General features: G+C 57.8%; 1 protein-coding gene across 3 annotated transcripts in view; it reads right to left on the bottom strand.

The window, feature by feature from the left end:
- The window catches only part of CMKLR1 (chemerin chemokine-like receptor 1), a 46,898-nt gene that overhangs the window by 6,467 nt on the left and 18,571 nt on the right, over nt 1-21,860 (bottom strand). The window contains exon 1 of one of the 3 annotated variants that reach the window (XM_072880212.1): nt 4,393-4,515. The exons of the other annotated variants lie outside the window; for them this stretch is intronic. The gene's annotated coding sequence lies outside the window, so the exon portion shown is untranslated. Of the gene's footprint in view, nt 1-4,392; nt 4,516-21,860 lie in introns of those variants that run through there. 3 annotated transcript variants of the gene reach the window in all.

Here is a 21,860-nt window from a genome sequence, read left to right as displayed (position 1 = left end):
GAAGATGGATGCATGCCCCAACCCAAGCTGGCACCTGAGGCCACCCCATCCATCCCTCTGGCACCCACATTTTTCCAGCCTGGGGTTACATGGGAGGGACGTCCCTGCTGGGATCCAGCAGATCCACCCCCCGGGGATTGCCAGCGCTTGGGAGAAGCAAGAAAACAAAAGGAATGGGAAAGCAGCTCTGGGTACCGAGCTCCAATTCACCCTTATTTTAGCCAGCAATTGCCATGGCAACAGCTGCTGCAGGGAGGGATGCTGCGCAGCATCCCAGTCCCCGCGAGGATGCCCGGGATGGAGCCCCAGCCCTTGGTCTAAATCGGACACCAGCCACATGCCCATCAAAAGGGAGCTTAGACCATGCCCCTGCAAAGCCCTGAGCCCTGACCTGCCCAAAAGCTGCTCCCCGGCCACGGTCCCAGCCCTGCCACCCATCCCTGAACCCCCTGTCCCACGCCAGCCGGCTGAGGAGGGGACCGGGAAGGGGACAGGGATGCGGGATGCCACGGGAGAGGCAGCAGCATGCTGAGCATCCACAGCGGCCTGACGCCGAGCACATGGGCTCCTGCCAGCGAGGATTCAGGCTGGCAGCTCCCCCAAGTCACCGGTGGCCGGGGACCCCTGAAGCAGAGGGAGGGGGCAAAGCCGGTGCCCACAGGGGAAGCGGAGGCACGGAGCTCTGCGCCAAGGCTGGCTGCAGGACGGCGGGGAAGCCCGAGCCCTACCTGCGCGCATGGCACTCAGATGCATCCCCGCTTCACTGCTGTGGAGCAGCCCTCGCCTCCTCGCTCTGCTGGGACCCCCACGCCCGGCAGCTTTCGGCACCCCCAGCTGCTCCCCACACACCGGCTAAAGCTTCATCCCCTGCCCACGTGAACAGGGCAAAAAAAAAAAAGGAATAGCTGGAAAAGGCAGCCTTAAAAAAGCTGGCTGTGCCCAGGGTGGGACAGAATAACAGCATGAGTCAGTGTTTATCTGGGCAGAGCCAGCCAGGCTGTGCGGGTCGGGATGGGTCAGGGTGGGACGGGTCTCCACGAGCTGCCCCCGGCCACGGTGTGGGGTCACCCCGATGGACAGCACACCCCAATCCAGCCAGAAACCGGTGTTTAACCTCAAAACACAGGTCATGTGAGGCTCTTCCCAGGGCAAAACTCCTGCAGGAGCCTGCAAAGTGCCCAGGTTGTTAAGAGCCTCCCTGTTAGGAAGAGCCCGGCCCTGGCCCTTTGCTCCCCGTCCGTTCTGTTCTTGCGAAGGACTGAGTATTAAAGGGGAAAATCCTGGGCATTTGTACCTACTCAGGCAAAGCTTCTTTAAAAAGGGCCGTTTGTGTTTCTGTGCTGCTTAAAATGACTAGAGCTACTTCCGAGATAATAAAAGTTCTTTCATCTCCTCTTCTCTCCCTTTTTTTTTTATATATAGCTTGCCCTTAATTCTAGGCTCTCCTGGCACTTTGTAGGCAATAAAAAGGCCAATAAAACTCCCTTTTTCTGAGCATCCTCCCCGCTGCATCGCACCAGCCCAGGCGGGTGGGATAGGGCATGAAACACTGTGATCCCAGGGGATTTGCATCCCCTTTAGGGCTCCAGGACCTGCCTCAGCCCAGCGAGGACGTCCCTAACCATGGCCTGGGCTTTATCACAGCTGCTCGGGGACAAAGCCAGCACACGTCTTGGGGACACCATGTAGAGGCGAAGGGCGGCAGCTTGCGTGCCACCTGCGGGGCTGCTCTCAACCGCTCGGGATTTTGAGGGTACAAAGAGAAAGAAAACCAAGAAAAGGAAGCTGGTCTGTCCCTCCTGCTGCCGGAGGGACAGACGTGACCACACCGGGGATGGGGGAAGGTCAGAGCTGGCAGAGCTCAGCCCCCCCAAGTGAGAAAATCACCCCGGATCCGCAGGAGCATCCTCCAGCCCCCAGCTCGCAGCTGCGTGCCGCGCTCCCAGCTGCATGCTGATCAGCACGGCAAAGAAAAGTCCCCTGTTCTCCCTGTCCCCACCGAGATGACACTGCCACACTGTAAGGATACCCCCCCAAAAATTCACACCCAGCTCCTCTCCCGTCCATGCAGCTTTCCCACATGCAAAGCCACCGCAGGGGCTCCCACCGCCATGGGCTGCAAACCCCATCTCCAAAAAAGCTGGGGATTTTATGGAAAATTAGAAAAAAATAGGGGTTTTGGACGGAGGATGGCAGGCGGTGGTGACCTGCAGGGTCCCGATGTGCAGCCCCGGAGATCACCACTGTCTGCCGTCCTCCACCATGCCGAACCCCAAACCCACTTTATAATAACAGGGTAGCAAAAAACCTCAACCGTTGCAAAACCCTTGAGCAAAGCAATGATTTCCAGCCAGCTGCAGCGAAACTCTCTCTGCCAAATATATATAAAAAATACGTATATTCATATATATATTCATATATATATGTATAAACCCAGAGGTATTTACCTGAGCTTGGTATATCCCTGTGGGTTTTGAGCACACGGAGGCTGGATTACACATCTCTGCTTCTTCTATAAGCTCATTAGGGCTTGCACGCAAACAATCCCGGGGTTACGCCGCTTCAGCATCCGAGTGGAGTGTGCCATGGACATTGCTGAGCTTTCTCATCCCGAGAAGAACGCACACATATTGCCGATGGGAGGACGAGAAAACAAAACCCGCAGCCGGTGGCATAAACCAGCTGCTGGGCTCAGCGCAGAGATGGGCAGCGCCTGGGAAGGGGAAGCGATGCTCTGCAGCAGGATGTGGGGACTCATGACCTTGGGTAGAGGCGCTTTCTTGCACGGTTCAGCTGGACACGGAGAGGGGACGGGGCAGCTGGCTGCCCTCGGTGCTGTGTCCCATCCACCACGGCCCCCGCGCTGCCCGCAGCCGGCTCAGGAGTCCCGCCAGACCCCTCGGGCAGGGTTTGGGCATCCCTCGCTGGCGCAAAAAAGCTGCGGTCTTGTTGATCCTGGCGAGGGGTGAGCACAGCTGAAGGGCCCCTGTGACCCAGGATGGGACATCTCCACCCCAGGCTGCCCCACGTCCCTGCCCCGGCGCCCAGGATGCCCCTGCCCTCGCGCACGCAGGAGAGGGGTAACCCAAAGCCGTCTCTGGGGTGCATGGCAGAAGGGGAGCACGTCCCCCCCCTCGCCACGCTGCTCCCTCCGGCACGCTTGCCAGGTCCTGCCCGTTCCCAGCTGTTCGTCCAGCTGGGCCCCATGCACCGAGGTGGGTCTGGATCTGGCAGCGGCTCCTGGCGATGGATCAGCCCATCCCGGTTTGCTCCGGGACCCCAAGCAGAGGGGCAGCCGCCGAGTGCCAGCCCGGCCTCGGCCCCGCGCCTGCACGTAGGTGCTGATTGCCGGGGCTGCGGCGTGCGCGGTGCATCTGGCATGGGCTGAGCCTGGAGGGCCACAAACCTCTGCCCTGAGCCAGGGAAGCCCGTCCAGAGGGAGATACACACTAAAAATCCATATACATGCAGTGGCTGGACCAAAATCCAGCACCGCGCACCTGCGCTGGGAGCATCACGTTCAATTGGAGCCAGCAGCAAGCCCGGGGCAGAGCTCCCACCCACTCACCATCGCCAATATCGACGTGTTTTCCGGCTCTCAGCTTCAGCCATGCACAAGGGAAAAATCCCGATTTTCTCGGAGCCGACGGCACTGCAACAGGAGAATTGCCACCCAACCATGACCCAGGGGACAGCAGGAGATGCCCAGGGAGGAGTGATGCCTCCACGGAGCTTGCGGCCACCGCCATGCCCCGCACAGGTGGGGACATTAACCCCTGTCACACGTGGCCAGGGACGGGCTCCTGCATCCAGGGGCCGAAAAAGAGGAATTGGAACCCGGGCCAATGCCCGCCTTTGCACAATGCCGCGTTGCAACATCCCCCACAGCTGAATCAGGAGGAAACTTGCTGATGTGCCTGGATCAGCGGGTCCGGCCCAGAGAAAGGAGAAGAGACTCAAAAAGCCCAGACGTCTGCACCAGGCGGGGATGGACCAACCCAGACGACTCGTGACCGGCACGCTGGGGTCCCGCTCCCGGGGGTTCGTGGGACCCCCAGGATGGGGCAGCAGCTCCACGGGGTGCTGGGTGCCAGCAGCGATGCAGAATATGCCATGCTCGTGGCATTTGTGGCATGTGGCAGTTCCCCAGCGAGGTGCAAACCCTTTGCACCCTGAAGCGCCGGGGCAAAACAGTCCCCCCATGGCAGCGGCAAATGCAGTTTACTCCCAAAAGCAATTCAAAAAAATAAAAAAAGAGAAACATGGTCCTGGCTGGGGCGGGTTGCACAGGCTGGCTCTGCCGGCCGGACCCGTCCTGTCCTCTCCCACAGTAACACACCCCAGTCCCCCCAGTATCCCCCTCTCGAGCCTTCCAGAGACCTTTCCAAATACCTCATGCAGTGCCACGCTCTCCTGCTGCTCCGTGCCGGGGAGGACCACGTCGGGGTGCCAGGGCCACCCCGTGCCCGGTGAGGAAGAAGAGCCGCCCAGCCCAGCCCCAGTGCTGAAGGCTCACCGGGAGCGAGCGGGCTCTCATCCCCGTGCGGACCCCGGTGCTGCGGGGCCAGGCGCCGGCACAGTGCCGCTTCCCGCCGGTTTTAAGGGCGAGGGGAGGGGGAAGGAGTCGCAGCAGCATCCATCACCAGGGTTTTCTTGGCAGCACGATGCTCCGCGAGCAACAGCTGGGAGAGGGTGTGACGCCGGGAGCTGGGAACGCTGGCCCGGATCCTGCCGCGACCTAGCATGAGGAAGCAACAAGCCGCTTCCCAAGGGGCCTCCTTTCCTGTCCCGTCCCCCCGACCGGGAGCACACCGCCCTAACGAGGGCCAACGAAGCACAGAGGGCTCCGGAGCGATGCTGGCCCCGGCCACGGAGTCTGAGGGGAGGCAGGTGGCTGCCAGCCACCCCACCGCGCTGTCCCCACCCCGGGTCACCCACTGTCCTCCGCCACCCCCCCCCCACCGCCCCCAACTCCTTCCAAGACGTTGAGTCACTTCCCTTCGTCAAATCTGGCTCCCAAACGCCGCTGCTGCTGCTCAGGGGCTGGCTTCCCCGATGGCTTTCATTACCACCAGGATGCAGCAGCTGCTTCGAGGCAGCACCCCCAGCCCCAGCTCACCAGCCCGCGGGGAAGCTCTGCCGGAGCAGCTCCATCCACCCCCCAGCCCCATTAAAGAAAGTCTTGTGGGGGGCACTGGGTCCCCCCAGGCAGGAGGGACAGGCAAGGCTGGATGCAGGGATGGGGTTCAGGGGGACCCTGGCCCCCGGCCCCAAATGCGGAGGAGTCCGGGAGGTTTTCCAGCGCAGCCCCCACCCGCGCGGAGCAGGAGGTTTAGATAACCCTGCGCTTGATGTGGCACCGAGAAAATCCTTTCCTCCCGGCGCAGCCCCCGCGCTCCTCAGCCTCAGCCCCCCCAGCCCCGGCGTTCAACCCAGCCGGGATAAGAGCCAGCGCAGGGCTTGAGTCCCCGCAGTCTGGGTGCGAAGGCATCCCCTCGGAAGCACAAGGAGGTTTGGGGGCGATGCCCCCATTTTACCTCCTCCCGTCGGCAGGACACAGCCCACGGAAGGAGCAGGATTTGTCCCGTCAGGACACACCAGTGCCAGCTCAAGCAGCACCAGCCCTGCCCTGGGTTTGCCACCAGTCAGTTCACCTGTCTCCCTAGCAGAAAGGATGTTCATATATTAAGGGTAATTAATTATAAAGGTAATAATAGGTATAAATAATATAATAATTTATAATATAATATAATAATATAATAAAAAATAATAAAGGTATAAATAAAGGTAAAGACAGCCCACAAAGCGTCCTGCAGACCAAGCCAGCAAGGGGGGAAAATAACTGCAAACTAACGTTATCTCCTTCAGCGTGCTTGGAGTCAAACAGTGCGACTGCAGACCAGCTCCTGGATGAGGTTTGAAAAGATGCGCGGCCCCGGCAGCGCCGGGTGGCACGCAGCCCGTGCATGGGACCGGCAGCGTGGTGGGAGCTGCCAAAGACCACCGCAGGATGTGGTGGGGCTGGGGATGCTCGGCCACGGATGCTCCTGCACGTGGCCTCGCCGAGGGCTGACCTCGGGGCACAGCGCCGCAGCGATGCCGTGCTGCGAGGATGGACCGAGGAGTCCTGAGCCAAGACCCAGCACGGCCTCAGTTTCCCCGGCAAGGCTGAGATTTGCAGACCCCGCAGCACTGGGGCGGGAGCTGAGCGATGTGCCTGGGCAGGATCAGTCCATCCCCTTGCCACCGAGTCCTTTCCCAGGCACCTGCCACTTCCTCTGGGCACGGCAGGATGCAGGGTCCTGCTCGCAGGCACTTCTTCCTGTGCTTAGCGAGACGGTGAAGTTAAAAACACACTGACTTGGGATAACATGTCACATCCCAAGCGTTTGCCCTGCGCTGCGGTTTGGGGTTTTCCTCCAAGGCGCTCAGCATCGCCTGCTCAGCAACCTACTGCAAACAGCAGCAGGTTACGGAAGGACAAACACCCTGTTCCCAGGGAGAGCGACCGTGCAGAAAGGCCGCAGCACTGCAGGAACAGCCGTGGGGAACAGCTCGGTGCACGGGGCTGGCAGCTCCCGCAGCGATGCCAGGCAGCAAAGCCAGCGGAGTCTTTGGCATCCGTCACACCCCTGGCAAGCACACCGAGTGCCACCCGCACCGAGCAAAGCAATTATAGCTCTAAACTCAGTGGTATGGGGAACCGGTTGATTTAGGTTTATTATAAGCCCCTGAACACCTCCCCGCTGAGCCAGGGTGAAAGGACCAAGCCCAGCAGGTCCAGCCCAGCCGGTACGGGTGCTCGCCCTCCTCTCCTCCCCTGTGCGGGCGGTGGGAACCCGCCTGAGTCATCCCGAAGCAGATGTCACACTTAATGTGGAAGAAATTGCATGAAGCTTTTCATGCTTCTCTCCGGGGGAGCTTTCTCCGTCACTCAGCAGCACTTTCCCTCGCCCTGGGCAGAGCCACGGGGAAAAACCACACAAAATGGCTGGAAAGGGAACTGGGTTCAGCTGTGAGGACATGACACATCCTCCCACCGCATTTCCCAGCCCCAAACCCTGCCCCGTTGCAGGGTTGGGTTTATGCCCACGGATAACCATTGCCCTGCCTTTCCCACGGGCGGGCTGCGGGGAGCTCATCCCTCCTGCTCTTGGCTTCACGACCCACTGCAGCAACGAGCTACGTATCCCATTACCGCCTCGCGATCCAAGTGGAAATGAAAACTCATTGCACAAATAAAAAGCCCACATACAGGATGTCAAATAGACTGTTCGCTTTCCCCATTTCGCTGATTTGATACGATCACGGAAAAAACAGTCCCAACCTTGTGCAACTCAGGGCTTATAAATAGCAACGCAGCACGGGAACCCAGCAGGACTCTGCATGGCCGCGTCTGCGCTGGGACGACGCTGCCGAAACCTGCTGCAGTCCCAGGGCTGGAGACACCGTGTCCCACTGCCTGATGGCACCACCAGGACGGGCAGGACAAGGCCAGCCCGGCCAGGGCATCCCTGCACCAGCGGCAGGCTGCAAGGCTTGCACACAGAGCTGCCCCTTCAGCCCCAAACCGCCCTCCTGCTGTGCCTCCCAGCACCTTCCCCACCTCCGTTTGTCTCTGATGTTGCAGCATTTGTCCCCAGGCCGTGCCTCCCTCCCAGGACAGCTCTTGGATGCCTTCTCCAGGGAGGATGCTTTTCCCTCTGGTTGCGTTAGCCGTACCACCTACGGGTACGGCTGGGCACCACCGGGCACCGGCTTTTACAGCAGATGGGCGAGTCGGTCCCCCGCTGCCTTCGTGTCCATAGTCAGGCTTCGCACAGGCAGGGCACACTCCCCTTAAGCAGGAGAGCTGCACTCCTAATCACTCCTTCAACTCGCACTGGGCCTCTCATGCCAGGCAAAGGAGGGAGCTTTAAAGCCGACATAGCAGCCATGGGTTATACAGCGCCTTTTTCAGGCAAAGCATCCCCGAGGGCTCTGCAGAGCACTATTAGGTCCTTGAGCCATGCTCAGAAACACGAGTGGCACTTGCAGGAGAGCAACGCACGCCCGCGGGCTGGGGTACGGCTCCAGCGCTGCACCTTCTCACCCCTGGCACCTGAAAAACATCCTTTGCAGAGCAGGGCTGATGCAACGGGTTGCAAATACTCCTGGTGCACAGCTCTGCTGCCAGCAGGACCCTGCCCCATCAACAGCCCCGTGCATTGGCTGCCACCCACCCATTTCCATCCCAAAATGGGCTGAGAAGCTGCCGTGGGGGCCGGATGACAGCTCGCCCCTGGGGAGAGCGGCTGACCCAGGGAGTGATGGACGTGCCTGCGCTGGGAGATTTATTGGCAGTTTCTGATTTGCGCGGGAGCTCTCAAGGGCCACCGGCAGCTCCAGGCGCGGGGATGAGGGATTGCTGGACGCGGGCACTTTGTTTTATTTTCAAGCACCAGCGCAGGACATCCTTTCCAGCATTATCAAGTCACTTGTTTCTTGCCTTCGAGCCCCCCAGCAGGTGACAGACAGGACATCACCCAGCCAGGGATTTACAAGCAGATGTGGATCTTGGCATCAAATCCCGGCTGAGGTCTCGGGTAGTTCCCACAGCGGCACAGGGAGCACCAGTGCTTGGGATGGTCGGATCCAGCAGCACTCCAGGGTCTGTCTCTCCTCACCAGGAACCGCTTTTGGTTCCCAAGACAGCAAGGAAAGTTTGGGATGAGTGGATGCTGATTGCTCAGCAGGAACCACCAGCCTCACCCCTTTCCCACAGGAGGCCCTGCCTTTGCCCAGAGTTATGTGGGAGTGGGCAAGAGCAAAAGTTTCCTACATCTTCCCACCAAAAAAATTTATTTTGAGCAGTAAAACCCAAGGGGGAATAACAATTCCCTTTGCAAAGGGAGAGGGACAAGGAGCAGCACCAGGCTCCCACACAGCGCTTCGTCCCCCGGGGCTCAGGGCACCCAATAAGCTTCAGTGGGAATTAGAGGACATCGCAGCTGAGATGAAACGCAGGAGATGAAATGTCCCGAGCATCACAGGGCACCCTGCCCTGGGCTCCCTGCCTGCAGCCACAGGCAGCGCTTCCCCCACGCAGGGGTGTGGGTGACCCAGCCCTGCTCGCACCCGCCAGCCTCCGACATCTGCCAGGAAAGCAATTAGTCTGGTAACAAGCACATCGTCACAACATGAGCCACGCTCACCTCGTGTCCCCTGGGACGGAGCTAAGGGCTTTTTCGGTGTGTCCCCACCGGGCACGTGCACAGCTTTAGTCTGCATTTCTCTCTCCTGTAGCTTGATTCGTTACCAAACCATGGGACTGGTTTGGGTTTTGTTCCCCCCCCCGCCATGTACCGTGGCTACCCTGCAGGCAAGCGATGCCAGGGGCATGCGCTGGTGGCCCAGCTGGCCCGTCCCCAGAGGCAGCGCGGGCTCTGGCCCCATCGCCTCCTGCAGAGCCCTGCTTGGGGGCACATCTCCCATGTGCCAGACATGCGCTTCACCTATCGCATAGTGAAATCTTCCCTTGGCGTCCACCCCGACCTGCTTTTGCCCCGTCTCCACAGGCACCACTCTTCCAGCACTCAGAAATCAGCTCCCACCACAAGCAGTGACGTGTCCAATAGCCCTTTGGTGAGGAGCTGGAGAAACAAACTGAGATCCTGGGGCTGATATCTGGGGACTGTCCTGCTATTCCCAGGCTCAAACGTGCAACAGGTTTCGCTGGGAGCCTCCCAGTCCCCTCCCAGTCCAGGGATCCCGCAGAGCTTCATACCTAGAGCTGATGGTCCAGGATGAGGAACCACCAGCGGCATCTGCCCCAGCAAAGCTCCTTGGGTCACAGCCTCGAGGATGCTCAGGGTCCCCACTGCAGCCCCCAGGCTCACAGCCCAGCTCCAGCCATTAGCTCAGGGGCTTTATGTAGAGCCAAAAACTTCACCCCAGCTCCATTTCACCTTTCCTTCATGGAGGACATTCAGGGAGGGTCTCTCCTACCTGGTTTCCAATTCAGCATCTCCAAGCTGCCTCCAGCTCCCCAGCTTGGGGGGAACCACGGTGGTCACAGCCCCCGTCCCCAGCAAAGCCAGTGCGAGCCCCCACCACAGCATCCCCGCAGGGGGCTGTCCCAGGAGGGCAGCAGCTCTGCCCCAGCTGAGCACCAGCCTCCGAGTAACTTCATCACAGGGCACAACCAGTGCTGGAGGGAGCCTGCCGCCTGTTTATCGAGGTTGCAGGGTCAATTAGCACATGCTGGGGCTTTCCAGGGAGACCAGTTCCCGAGGGTACCAGAGGGTGAAGTACTCCCTGGGCTGCAGCTGAGCTGCCGGGGAATTTGCCTGCACCCAGCCCAGCCTGGGGAGAATAAACCTATTTGGCACATTTTAAATTTCACACCTCAGCCCCTGGGTTTTTAAGGCTGATCTCACTGAAAAGATGTAGAACCTGGGGTGATGCCAAAAACCATCGCCCTGGCTGTGGGTTCCTCTGCCTTTCTCTGATATCTCATACCGGGGTTGAGGCTGCATTGCATGGGGTGGGATGAGCGAGAGCCTTCCTCCCCCCTCGCCTGCGCTGCCTCTGAGACCTCTCTTGGTCAATATGGAAGAAGTTAAACTAAAAAAAGGCTGATGAGTTGGTGGAGGAGGAAAGCAAGATGGATAGGCACACGTGCACAGTGCTCACCTCTTTAGGATATCTGGCTAAAAGGCACCCAGGCACCGAGCAGTGCCGGTTCCCGCGGGAGGATGCTGAGGAGGAGCCTGGAGAGACGCGTTTTATCCCCGTGGTGGGGGTACACTGGATACGGCCACGCCTGAGGACGGAGCAGCACAGGGAGAATGTGGGTTACACGCGTAGATGTTGCACATTATTGCTGAGCACAGGCAACCACAGGGACTAGGAGCAATGCCGGGTGGACCCAGAAGCTTCTCCCAGGGAGGTGCCTCCACGTCAGCATCATCCCGGCACGGCATCTTCATCCACCCCAGGGCCCTGGAGCCACCTCGCAGCCCAAAAGCGTGCCGCGAGAGCGGGGCATTTCTGTTTGCTCAGCGCGGCTGGAGAAATAAAATTCCTTTTATTTGTCTTCTCAACATTATTTTTATTTCTCGTCTCTGGGTGGCATTTCCCCGGAGGCTCTCTAGTTCGCTTGCTGTAAACCCAGCGCCTCTGACGCTGAGACACCTCCGAGCTCTGCAATACTCTGCTCCCCCCCAGGAGACAGTCCCACTGCCCGATGGCTCATTTGAGCCTGTTTGTCACTGAAATTCTCTCTCATGCTTCTAATCTCTGGAAGTTTAACCGCACGGCCATAAGCTGTAGTAAGGACACAGCTCATCCACCCTTAATAAATCCCAAGCTGCGGGAGATGCTTCAGGATGAACCTTCGGCCGAGGAGACTCGTGAGCTGGTGGGTTTCGGTGTGCTCCTGAGCGGGCATGTGGACGGGCATCAGGATAGGAGATCTCCATGGTGCCATCCACAGGACGAGGTTTTAGGTTAAAAACACAAACATCTTAATGTGACACTTTTTTAAAGAGGTCCCTTTAATTCCCCCCTCCGGGTTCCCGTTTTTTTTTACAGCATGAGTGAAATTAAGAAACTCCGTGATTAAAACCGCTCACAGAAGAAACAAAAATCCCTGTGCCAGGGAACGGGTCTGGTTCTGGCTGGATTTCATTAATAAAGGGGAAAATGAGGTTATTTTCGTTCCCACCAAGGCAAGAGAGGCAGCAGGCACCAGCGGGTCCTGTGAGCCCTTCGTCCCGGCTACCCCGTACGGATGCGGCAGGGACCACGAAACAAGGCCGCCGAGTAAGGGATTAAAATGACAACGATTTCGTCTTCTTTCTGCGAGTTACCTATCAGTTCCTACCGCCTCCACCAATTAATTTGAATTCCCCGCAGGATCCTCTCCATGAGTTTTGTTGTACAAGATTAATGGTGAATATCAAATTACATTTTTCACCTTGGGACATCGCTATAAATCTGGAAAAAGCCCCAACGAGGACTTTCCCATAAATATTCAGAGACTGAGCGTACGGCTGAATCCTTTGGGATCCACATTCACAAACAGATTTCCCCGCGGCCCTTCACACGCTGGTGCGGTGCAGCAAACTCTTCCGTGCTCTTCCCCTCCTGGAATGGGGTTTGGAAACACGAGGGCCAGAAAGTTGAATTTCCAAGCATGGTGCTGCACCTTCATTTCATGGTCTTTATCTAATTTTAAGGATTTTTACCCGCCAGCTGTTTGGCAGAGGCGGGAGGGTATGGCTCCACGGCTCGCTATGGGCAGAGCAAGCTGGCACGCAGGGAATGCTGTGCACGTGTGTGTGCTTTTATTATCCTTAAAACAGGTTTGTGGCCAGGCAGCTTCTGAGAGCAGCACAGGTCTTCCCCGCTCTGCACCCCCAATCTACCCCCAAATTGTTAATTTTGCCAGAACCGAGTGTTTTCTCCGGGCGCTGCATCTCCCTGAAACACTTTCCTGTGGAATTCGTCTCTTTTTCTCCGACACGGATTTTTTTTAACATGATATCTTTTGTGGGAAACCACTTCAGGCCAGGTCTGCTTGTGTCTGTGTCGTGGTTTAGCCCCAGCCAGGAACTAAGCACCACGCAGCCGCTCGCTCACTCCCCCCTGGTGGGAAGGGGGAGAGAATCGGAAGAGCAAAAGTAAGAAAACTCGAGGGTTGAGATAAAGACAGTTTAATAGGGAAAGCAAAAGCCACGCACGCAAGCAAAGCAAAGCAAGGAGTTCATTCACTCCTTCCCATGGGCAGGCAGGTGTTCAGCCATCTCCAGGACAGCAGGGCTCCATCACGCGTAATGGTGACTCGGGAAGACAAACGCCATCACTCCAAATGTCCCCCCTTCCTTCTTCTTCCCCAGCTTTATATACTGAGCATGATGTCATGTGGTATGGAATAGCCCTTTGGGCAGTTTGGATCAACTGTCCTGGCTGTGTCCCCTCCCAGCTTCTTCTGCACCTGGCAGAACATGGGAAGCTGAAAAGTCCTTGGCTAGTGCAGCAACAACTAAAACATCTCTGTATTATCAACACTGTTTTCAGCACAAATCCAAAACATAGCCCCATACCAGCCACTGTAAAGAAAATTAACTCAATCTCAGCTGAAACCAGGACAGTCTGCATCTCAGAAGACAAAAACTGCACAAGCTCTGGGTTTGGAAAACGGGAAGACTCGGGCATTTGTGATCGGGCAAAGCTCAGGTGGCTTCTCCGGACTTCGGTGGGCGCGAGGATGCGGCTCGGTGTCAGCATCCCTGCCCTCTTCTGAGGTTCCCGCTCTCTTCATTTGGTGGCACAGCGGCCACCAACCCCTGGCCCTGGGGGAATTTAGGACGGAGCGGGGTTAAACTCAGCCCTGCCAAGGCTCCGGGCTTGGATGCCGGGCATCCCACCGGGGAGAAGGACGATGCTGACAGTTCACTGCGTTGGCTATGAAACTGCTGAAGCTTAATACGGGCTCATCTTTCATGCTACACTTCAGCATCGCCCTAAAAATCCGCAGGTTGTCCTTCTCCCACAGCCAGCGTCCCCTGCGCAGGGACCGCGGCGGCCAGATACAAAGCACAGGTAGAAGTGAGTATTCCTGTAACCTCATGGCAAAAATAGAACCATCGATGTGACACGGCTGATAAACCCTCAGGAAATACCCAATTATTTAAGCCACCAGCTGGATTTGTCTTAATAACAGTAAAGGGTTTCAACTGTACAAACCGTGATAACAAAGCCTTCTTTCTTCTTTATGATTTTTTTATATATATAAATCCAGTTTTCCTTGCAATTATTTTCTGGGCAGTCACTGCTCCACGGAGCAAGGCTTTACAGAAACAAGTGTTTTGGCGGTTGACCGGTGCTCTCCGACTTTGCCGATGGCCTCGTCCCGCTTCCCATCGCCGGCAGCCGGCGGGGACGGGCGCGGGGGGCTGCCGGGCGCTGGCCTGGGGAGCGGCACAGCTGCTGCTTCATTGCGGGAAGGCTCAGCATCCCTGCCAGGTCCCCGCCGCTCCGGCTGCCGGCTCCGAGCAAGCGATGCCATTTTTGGTCTCGTTTTGGCCGGGGGGTGGCCTTGGTGCAGGTCCCCGGGGCTGCGCTCCCCCCACACTTGTAAAAATAACAGCAAAATATGTTTTATCCCTGAGCCGGTGCCAGCGGTGGGACTATTTCTGGAGCGATGAGAGAGTCGCTCGGCGGTGCTGGGGGAGCCGCGGGGATACCTGCGCCCCATCGGCCGCCCCTCACCGGGGTCCCCCCCAGCTTCTCCTCGCGGCCGGACGCGGCTCGAGCATCCTGATGTCCGAAGCTCAGCCCCGCGCTGGATGCAATCCTCCCCCAGGACCGGCATGACAAACAGAAGCTTGTTCCTGAAATGCACCCGTTATCTGAAAATTATTTAAATAAATAAATAAATGTTGGGATTTATTGAAAGGGATTAATTAGTGCTGTTGATGGAAGCCAGATCCAGAATTTGCCTCGGAAAGAAAACAAATCAGAGCCCAAAAGGGAGCACGGGGAGGGAAAGCCGTGCCGCAGAGCTGCACACAAATGTTCTGTGTCACATTATACAGAATTACTGCTTGGGCTTGTCTGTGCAGATGACAAGGCTTTAACCTAAAGAATCAATTAAGTTTGCTCGCAGACAGCCTAATCTAACCCGGAGGGGGACTTTGGAGGGAGCAGAGCCCCTCGCCTCTCTCGATGGCAGCCGTAAATCCCTGCCTCGTTACGGCTCTGATCGTCAAAGCACCGGAGCTGTTTGCTGCGGCTGCAGCCAGGTGCGAGGCCAACTCCATCCAGGTGGAAACCACAGCCTGGAAATAAAATCCATCATCTATTGCTAAGGAGGTTTAGGGTGAGGAAGAGGAAATGTGTGGCCACCATCACCTTTGCTGGCTCTGGCTGCCAGTGTCCGTTTCTGGCCGGAGCACTCCGGCATCGTCCGTCTGTCTGCCCATCTGTCCAGATCGCTCCAACATTGTCCAACCTTCTGGACCGCTCTGAACCCACTCAGACTCACCCTCCCAGCTGTGCACCCAACGCTGCCTGTCTTTCCGTCCATCCGTCCGTCCATCCATCCATCCATCCCAACAACTCCAAGCCTGATCCAACACCACCCATCCGTCTGTCCGCCTGGAGCAGACAGGACAGGGCAACACAAGCGATACTGGATCGCCCTTCCCTGCGTCCCGGAGGCTCGCGTGCCCATTTACAGCCCGGCTGGAAAGCACGGCTCTTCCCCCTCTGACTCAGGGTGGTGAGAAAGATTTTTGATGATTGCAGAGGGCTGCATCTTGCACTGAAAAAGCGTCTTCAGGACTGCCCGGAACTGGCTGATCCCACAGCGCCTGTAAATCTGGCACGGTAGTAAGAGGCAAGAGCATCCCCACAGATGAGGGATTTGGGGAAACCCGAGGAGTGGGACAGGACGGCTGCAAGCAGCAGGACACCCCGGCACGCACAGCACACGCTCGCAGAGCAGCAGCACATAATGAATCGTGTATTTTTAATTATGGGAAAAAAATGTAATTTCAGCTTTGTTCCCAGATGCGCAGCTCGTCCAGAGCGTGGCATCACCCCAGGAGCTGGGCAGGCGCCCGGGGCTGGGGCAGGACCGACCCTGGGGCCGAGCAGGGGCCGGAGGGGTGGGAGCGGGGGGAGCAGGGCTGGCAGCCCCCCGGCAGCAGGACCAAACGAGTCACCTCTGCCACTCGCAGTGATTTACCACCCACCAGCCGGCAATCACTGCTGGCTAGGACACGCTGCACAGCAGTTTCTGGGGCACGGGCACAGGTCACTCAGCTCGTAGCAGCTCCTGGGGGATGTGGAGGTGATGGCTGGCTCTGCACGCACACGTGTGATGAGTTGAGGAGGTCTCAGCTCGGACCCACGAGTCTTCCACCCTTACGGGTCTTGCAGTGGGTGGCAGTGAGAGGGGGACGGTGATGCTCCTTCAAGGCAGGTTTGCCTACCCGGTGCTGCCCCCCCCGGGCCATGATGGGGCTGCGTGACCTGGGGGTGGGCAAATATGAATTTTTGAGGGTTAAAGAGGATGTAAAGTGGGCAGCCGGCACACCTACCCTGCCCATCCACTGCCAGGGACAATGCGTGCTCTCGCCAGCAACAGCCAGGCTAAATATGCACCAAGCCTGTGCTGTGATGACAAGGGGCTGTCACACAACACATTCATAAATGAACAACTTGCTCAGATCCTGGGGATTTTATTGATGGCTAATGGATGTACCAGTTCATAACCACACTGGTGACACTCTGGTGACACTCTGGGCTCGCCATCCCTCGCTGGAAGGAGCTCAGCATCATTTCATCCAACCCCACGAGTGATTTCTCTCCATGTAAAGGACTGATATGAAGGCAAAAGAACCCAGCTTTGACTTTAATAGAAGCAAAGAAAACCCTCTGCTAATTTTATCTCCGAGGCAAGCTATTATTAACATGTCATTATTCTTCAGAAAATTTTGATCCTGCACGGCCCAAGACACATGAAGTCTCTATAAACTCCAGCGCATGATTTATGGCTTGGCATCAGGGGACTGGAGTGAAGTAATTCAGTCCTGTCACTTTTTGTTCCTATTTAAAGGCATGCTGCAACTAATGTTTACCTGCTGTGAGACCTGCAGTCAAAGTGGCATCTGCCAGGTGTGGGAAAATAACCATTTTCGTTTGACGGAAATGAATTCATGGTAAAATCATCCCCTGGCAGAGCAGGAAAGCCCCCCGGCATGGGCTCGGACCAAGTCCGGGACCCCTGGCAGTGATGCAGGCAGGGATGGGCAGCTCCGGGAGCGTCTCCTACAGCCCCCCGCATGGGGAAGTGACATTTTCAGGGCTTTTCTCCCCAGTTTCTTCCTGCGTAGGGCCCCAGCAGCTGAGCAGCAGCACCAAAGTGCAGGCGTGGGCTGGGCGATGTTGGGATTGCTGCTGCCTTCTCACTGTCACCTGCAAATTAAATTGGCCACCGGGATAATTGCTGGGGCTCGGGCTCCCTTCGTCCTCCCCCCGTCTCTTTTTGCGACGCCAGGCCGGGGCGGTGGGGGGAGGCTGTTGACAGTGCTGCCAAGTTAATTGGGAGCAAGAGGGACGGTGTCGTTAAAGCACGGTTTTAATCAGGCTACGAGCATCTCCCGCCAGGGAATCAACGAGGTCGCGCGCTGCAGCCCCCGACTGCAAACGGCATCTCGGCCCCTCTCCTGCCTGCCCTCGGCCAAGCGGAGCCGCATCCTGGGGACAGCGCGGGGACCGGCGGGGACCCTTGCCACCAGCCGTACGGGCTCCGTGAGGAGGATGAAGGAAGGGCACCGGAGCCTTCCTCGCTGCGGCAGGGGATGAGCTCCATCCCCAGGCTGGCTCCGAGCGGCACGGGGAGCGGCTCCTCCGGAGGATGCGCAGGCTGGGTTTTGGTTGCTTTGGTTTTCCTCGTGTTCAGACCAAACCTACGTCCCAGCTGGGGCCTGAAATGCCCCTGATCAGGTTTCGAAGTCCCCAGCTCCTGCACACCCGCTTTCGTCCCCAAAGCCCCAGAGCCCGGCACTGGAGCCAGAGGCTCGGAGGCTCGGAGCGGCTCCTCTCCGTTCCAGCCGGCAAACCAACAGCTCGAGGCTCCCCACGCCAAGAGAAACCCATCCTTCCTCCAAGGCAATTGCTCCCGAACAGACAGACGGCTGGTGGGAGGCTGGGTCCCCCCACCACCCCGGGATATGGCTAACGCTGCTGGCACGGGGGCTGCCCTCATCCTGCCCCTGTCCCCCAGCATAAATCTGCAGCGGCTCTGCCGGGCTCCCGGCACACCGGGACTGCTCCTGCCACGGACTTTTATTCTCAAATCTGTGTGCATTGAAGGAGGAGCAAGGGAAGGAGCAGTGCCGCCCGGGGAGTAGCAGGACGATCGTTGCTCTTGTTTTATCCCCTGCAGAAGGGATATTTTCTGTCTCTGGTGTTTTATTCCCAAGCAGAAGCTATTTCCCATCCTGCCAAGCCCCTGCCCCAGCCAGGAGAGCCTCTCTCATCCACCCACTGTCAAATCCTCACTTTAATTACATGCCCTGCCAGAGGTCTTCTGCAACTATCCAGCTTTAATTTCCTGCAGCCACGTGTCCTCCGGAGCCTGGGAATCTCCCGGCCGGCAGCCCAGCGCTGGGCGAAGGGCAGCTCACCGTGTCCTGCTCACACCCTCGCAGTTGGGCAGAAAATTAGCAAAGAGCCAGTGTTGGGAGCTGGGCTCTTGGGATGTTTCCCCAGTCCCTCGTTCGAGCCGGCGGAGGTTTCTGCCCACGGCTGCAGGGTTGGAAGCGTGGGGTTTGCGCCGGGCAACCTGCTCGCTCTTAATTAACCTGCAGATGCATCTGCATCACGTCTTTGATCCAGGATGCAAGGGATGAGACGTAATTCCCCGCTGCGTGCTGGTGGGAGCCCATGTAAAACAAACCGCTCTGGCCGCATCGGGGACCAGGAGAGAAACTGCTGAGCACCGGTGCCAGCCTCAGCTTTTCATGGGATTTTTTCCTCTCCTCCTCTGCAGGGAAGGACCTCCGGCTTCCCACCACCTCACTTGCACCCTGCAGCGGAGGCAGAGGTGAGCCAACAAGCCTGAGCCCCCCTAAATATCATAGCTTGCAAAATGCAGTGCCAACTCCTGGGTTTGCCTGCAAAGAGACAGGAGGGGGCAAAAGCAGCAGAAGAGAAAAATGGGGCATCAGGCAAGGTGCCAGGCTGGCAGGAGCAGAGCAGGGCAGCACCCACCGCGGCTGCTCCATGCTGGGGTGCAAACCAGCCCCTGACACCGGATCAAGCTGGCTGCCGGCCCCCCAGAGCCCCCCGCTCGCTCCAGCCCCAGCGTGGCGGTACGGCCGGGCAGCCAGGCACTTATATAATTTATAAGGGCCCTGGAAGCGTGCCAGGAGAGCCAATCAAGTGGTGCAGATTTGCATATTAATTAAATCTCATAAATAATACACACTGCACCAAACAGAGCCGGTGATAGCTGCTGGAACAGCAACAGCATAAACTGTCTATTTAAATTACTTCCATTTTGCCTTTTTTTTTTTTTTAACCTTGGAAGAAAGGGCTCTAACCTGAGCCCTCTGAGTAATAGGTATTAAACCACAGTGGTGAATAACACATGAGCTACATTTACTGTCTCCATTATCAACTGGGGCAGAAAATGGGAACCCCATATATAACTTCATTGCTCAGGTTCACAGTTGCCTAAAAACATGGTTTATGGGGGATGCATGGTCAAAGAAAGGGCACCTCCTGCCAGCCTGGCACACTCGGCACCGGCACGGCCCCGCCGGGGCTAGGGCACCTCTCCGGGCAGGATCAGCCCCCTCGGGGTGCCCAAAGGGCATGTGGAGCCCGGATGGATGGGTGCCAGTGGGGTGTCCCTGCACCCATCATCCCAGCCTGTGCACGTCGGGTCCTGAGCAGGGCAACCTGCAACCCTGATGCAGATATATTGAGCTGATATAAAACATATATATATTAAAAATAAATAAATAAATATCTATATAAATGGCTGGAAATTTAGTTTGAAAATGTCATTACAGGTAAAGCAGAGGACAGCACAGCTCCCTCTGACACTGCCGCTTAGAGGAAAGGCATTTCATAAACCACCCACCCACCTGAGACCCAGCACAGATGTGCTGGGCACCCTCGGGGAATGGCTCTGGCCACGCAGCTTCACCGCACTGGTGCTGGCCCTGGCAGACGCAGTGGCCGTGGGCACCTTGCCGAGATGCTGCTCCCCAGGGAGCACGGGGCTTCTCAGCCACTCACCCCATGGATACCATGCTCAAGAGCCCTCGTCACAAGTTGTAATTTTCTCCCGAGCGCTTTTCCTTGCAGAGCTGCTTTTTATTTGCTATGGCTGGTAGTCCCCAGTGGGGAGAAATATTATTCCCCAGCCCAAAAGTGCCCTCCCTGCAGTACCAAGTGAAGGAGCACCTGAAATTTCAGCTGGAGCAGGTGACTTTGGGGTGGCTCCATCCTCATCTCCCGGCATCGGGGCAGCGGGGTGGACCATGGTCAGGAGTGAAGGTACCAGCCCCACAGCATCGCTACCAGCCCCATGGTATAAATGCACGGAGCAATTATGGCAAAACAAGGGATGAGGGGGTGAGACATCATCTTATCCGAACTTCTACAGCCCTGCTTGCAGCACCTCCAGAGACCATCCCTCAGAGCAGTCCAGTCCTAATTTCCATCTTGCAGGGCACAACCCATCAGCAGATTAAAGACCCTGCTCCTCGCTTCTGCTGAGGGGCTGCAGCAACACTCAGCCCCTGCGGAGCATTCAGGAGAGGGAGTTTCAGGAGCAGCTGAAAGCACCGGCATCGCATCCACATGGCGGGGCCGGTGCTGAGATTGCTGCGGATCTGCTGGTGGAGGTCACGGACCTGCTCCGGGGCGGCTGAAAAGCTGCTTTCTACCAGCTGTAACAGCGAGGCTGGCCTGGCCCTTCTCTGGAGACGAGGAACAGCATCAATACCAGAGCTATCCGCCTTCGAATGTGAAAACCAAACCTCCCTGCTGCCCCAGCAGACCTAACAGCCCCAGCGAGGCTCCTCCAGGCTGAACCACACAGCCTGAAGGGTCCATGCCGGGTACTCCTGGTACCCTCCGTGGGATTTGGGGGTTAAAACTCCACCCCGGAGCATGTGGGATGGGGTCAGCAGAGCTGGCCAGACCCAGGCTGTGGGTCCCGTGTGTCACCACTGCACCTCATCACCCCGGGACCGCGGGGACGAGCAACCGGCCGTGCCAACGAGCCCGAGGCCAGCGAAGGGTGGCAGCCTGGCGATGTCTGTTCTGGGTCTCAAATGCATGGGGAAGGAGGCTGGGCAGGAAGGTCTGACCCTGTGTCCCCCTGAAACAGGAACGTCCCCTGTCACAGGGAGCACACCTTTCTATTTATAAGCAGATTTATTTTAAACACCCCTCGCCTCACCAGACAGCCCTGGCATCACTAGCGGGGATGGATACGGCGCTCTCCCAAAGGATGCGGCGTGATGTGCCACGACCGTGGTGCCATTCTCATCTTCCACAACCGACAACGCTTCCCAACGCTGACGAAGCGGCTGCCCCGGCACCGCACCGGCAGGCGATGGTGGCTTGGCAAAGGGGTCTGGAAAGGTGCCGGCCACATGGCTCTGGCCAGACCCAGCGTGCGTGCCGCTGGGCGCAGGCAGAGCTGGGCAGCAGGGCTGCGCCCAGCCCCCTCTGCTCCTGGCCTCTCCCAAAATGGCAGGAAATCCTCAGCAAATTGCTGCCGGGGTTTTAGAAATAGGCCACATCAAAGGGCTGCAAAGGTATTTTGAAATAACCAACCCCAGGATGGGGGAAGCAGAGTCAGCAGCAGCGATGCTGCAGAGCGGGAGCCGGGCTGGGGACTGTCCCCCCGCGCGAGCTCCCCGGCTGCATCCACGCTGACGGAGGAAACCAGCTCTGCTGAGCTTGCAGGTACTTCAGTATTTGCGGCCTGGTGCCTTTTTAGATTTTCCTTTAAATAGCATCAAAACCATCCCGCCCTCCCCCTCTCCTCGTGGAGGCGACAGTTTCCCTCTCCCATGGATGTCTTCACTATTAATTATGGACCTTAATAAATAAATCCACCACAAACATCACTCTCCTCCTGCCCTGGCTTTCCCGCGGGCTGAGCCCCCCGGGCTGCTTCCCTCCGGCTCCGGGCAGCTCGGCTCTGGCTTTGGTGGGAGAAGAGCTGAGCTGAGCAATGTGGATCCCTTGCAAAGCTGGAGGGATCAGCCGCCTCCCCCCAGGCTTTGCTGGAGGGGCCGGCAATTTAATCCTCGGTAATTTAATTAGGTTTGCCTCTG

Source organism: Ciconia boyciana, chromosome 15, assembly GCF_034638445.1.
Source record: "Ciconia boyciana chromosome 15, ASM3463844v1, whole genome shotgun sequence".
Classification (NCBI taxonomy): domain Eukaryota; kingdom Metazoa; phylum Chordata; class Aves; order Ciconiiformes; family Ciconiidae; genus Ciconia; species Ciconia boyciana.
This window is presented reverse-complemented; position numbering and strand designations above follow the sequence as displayed.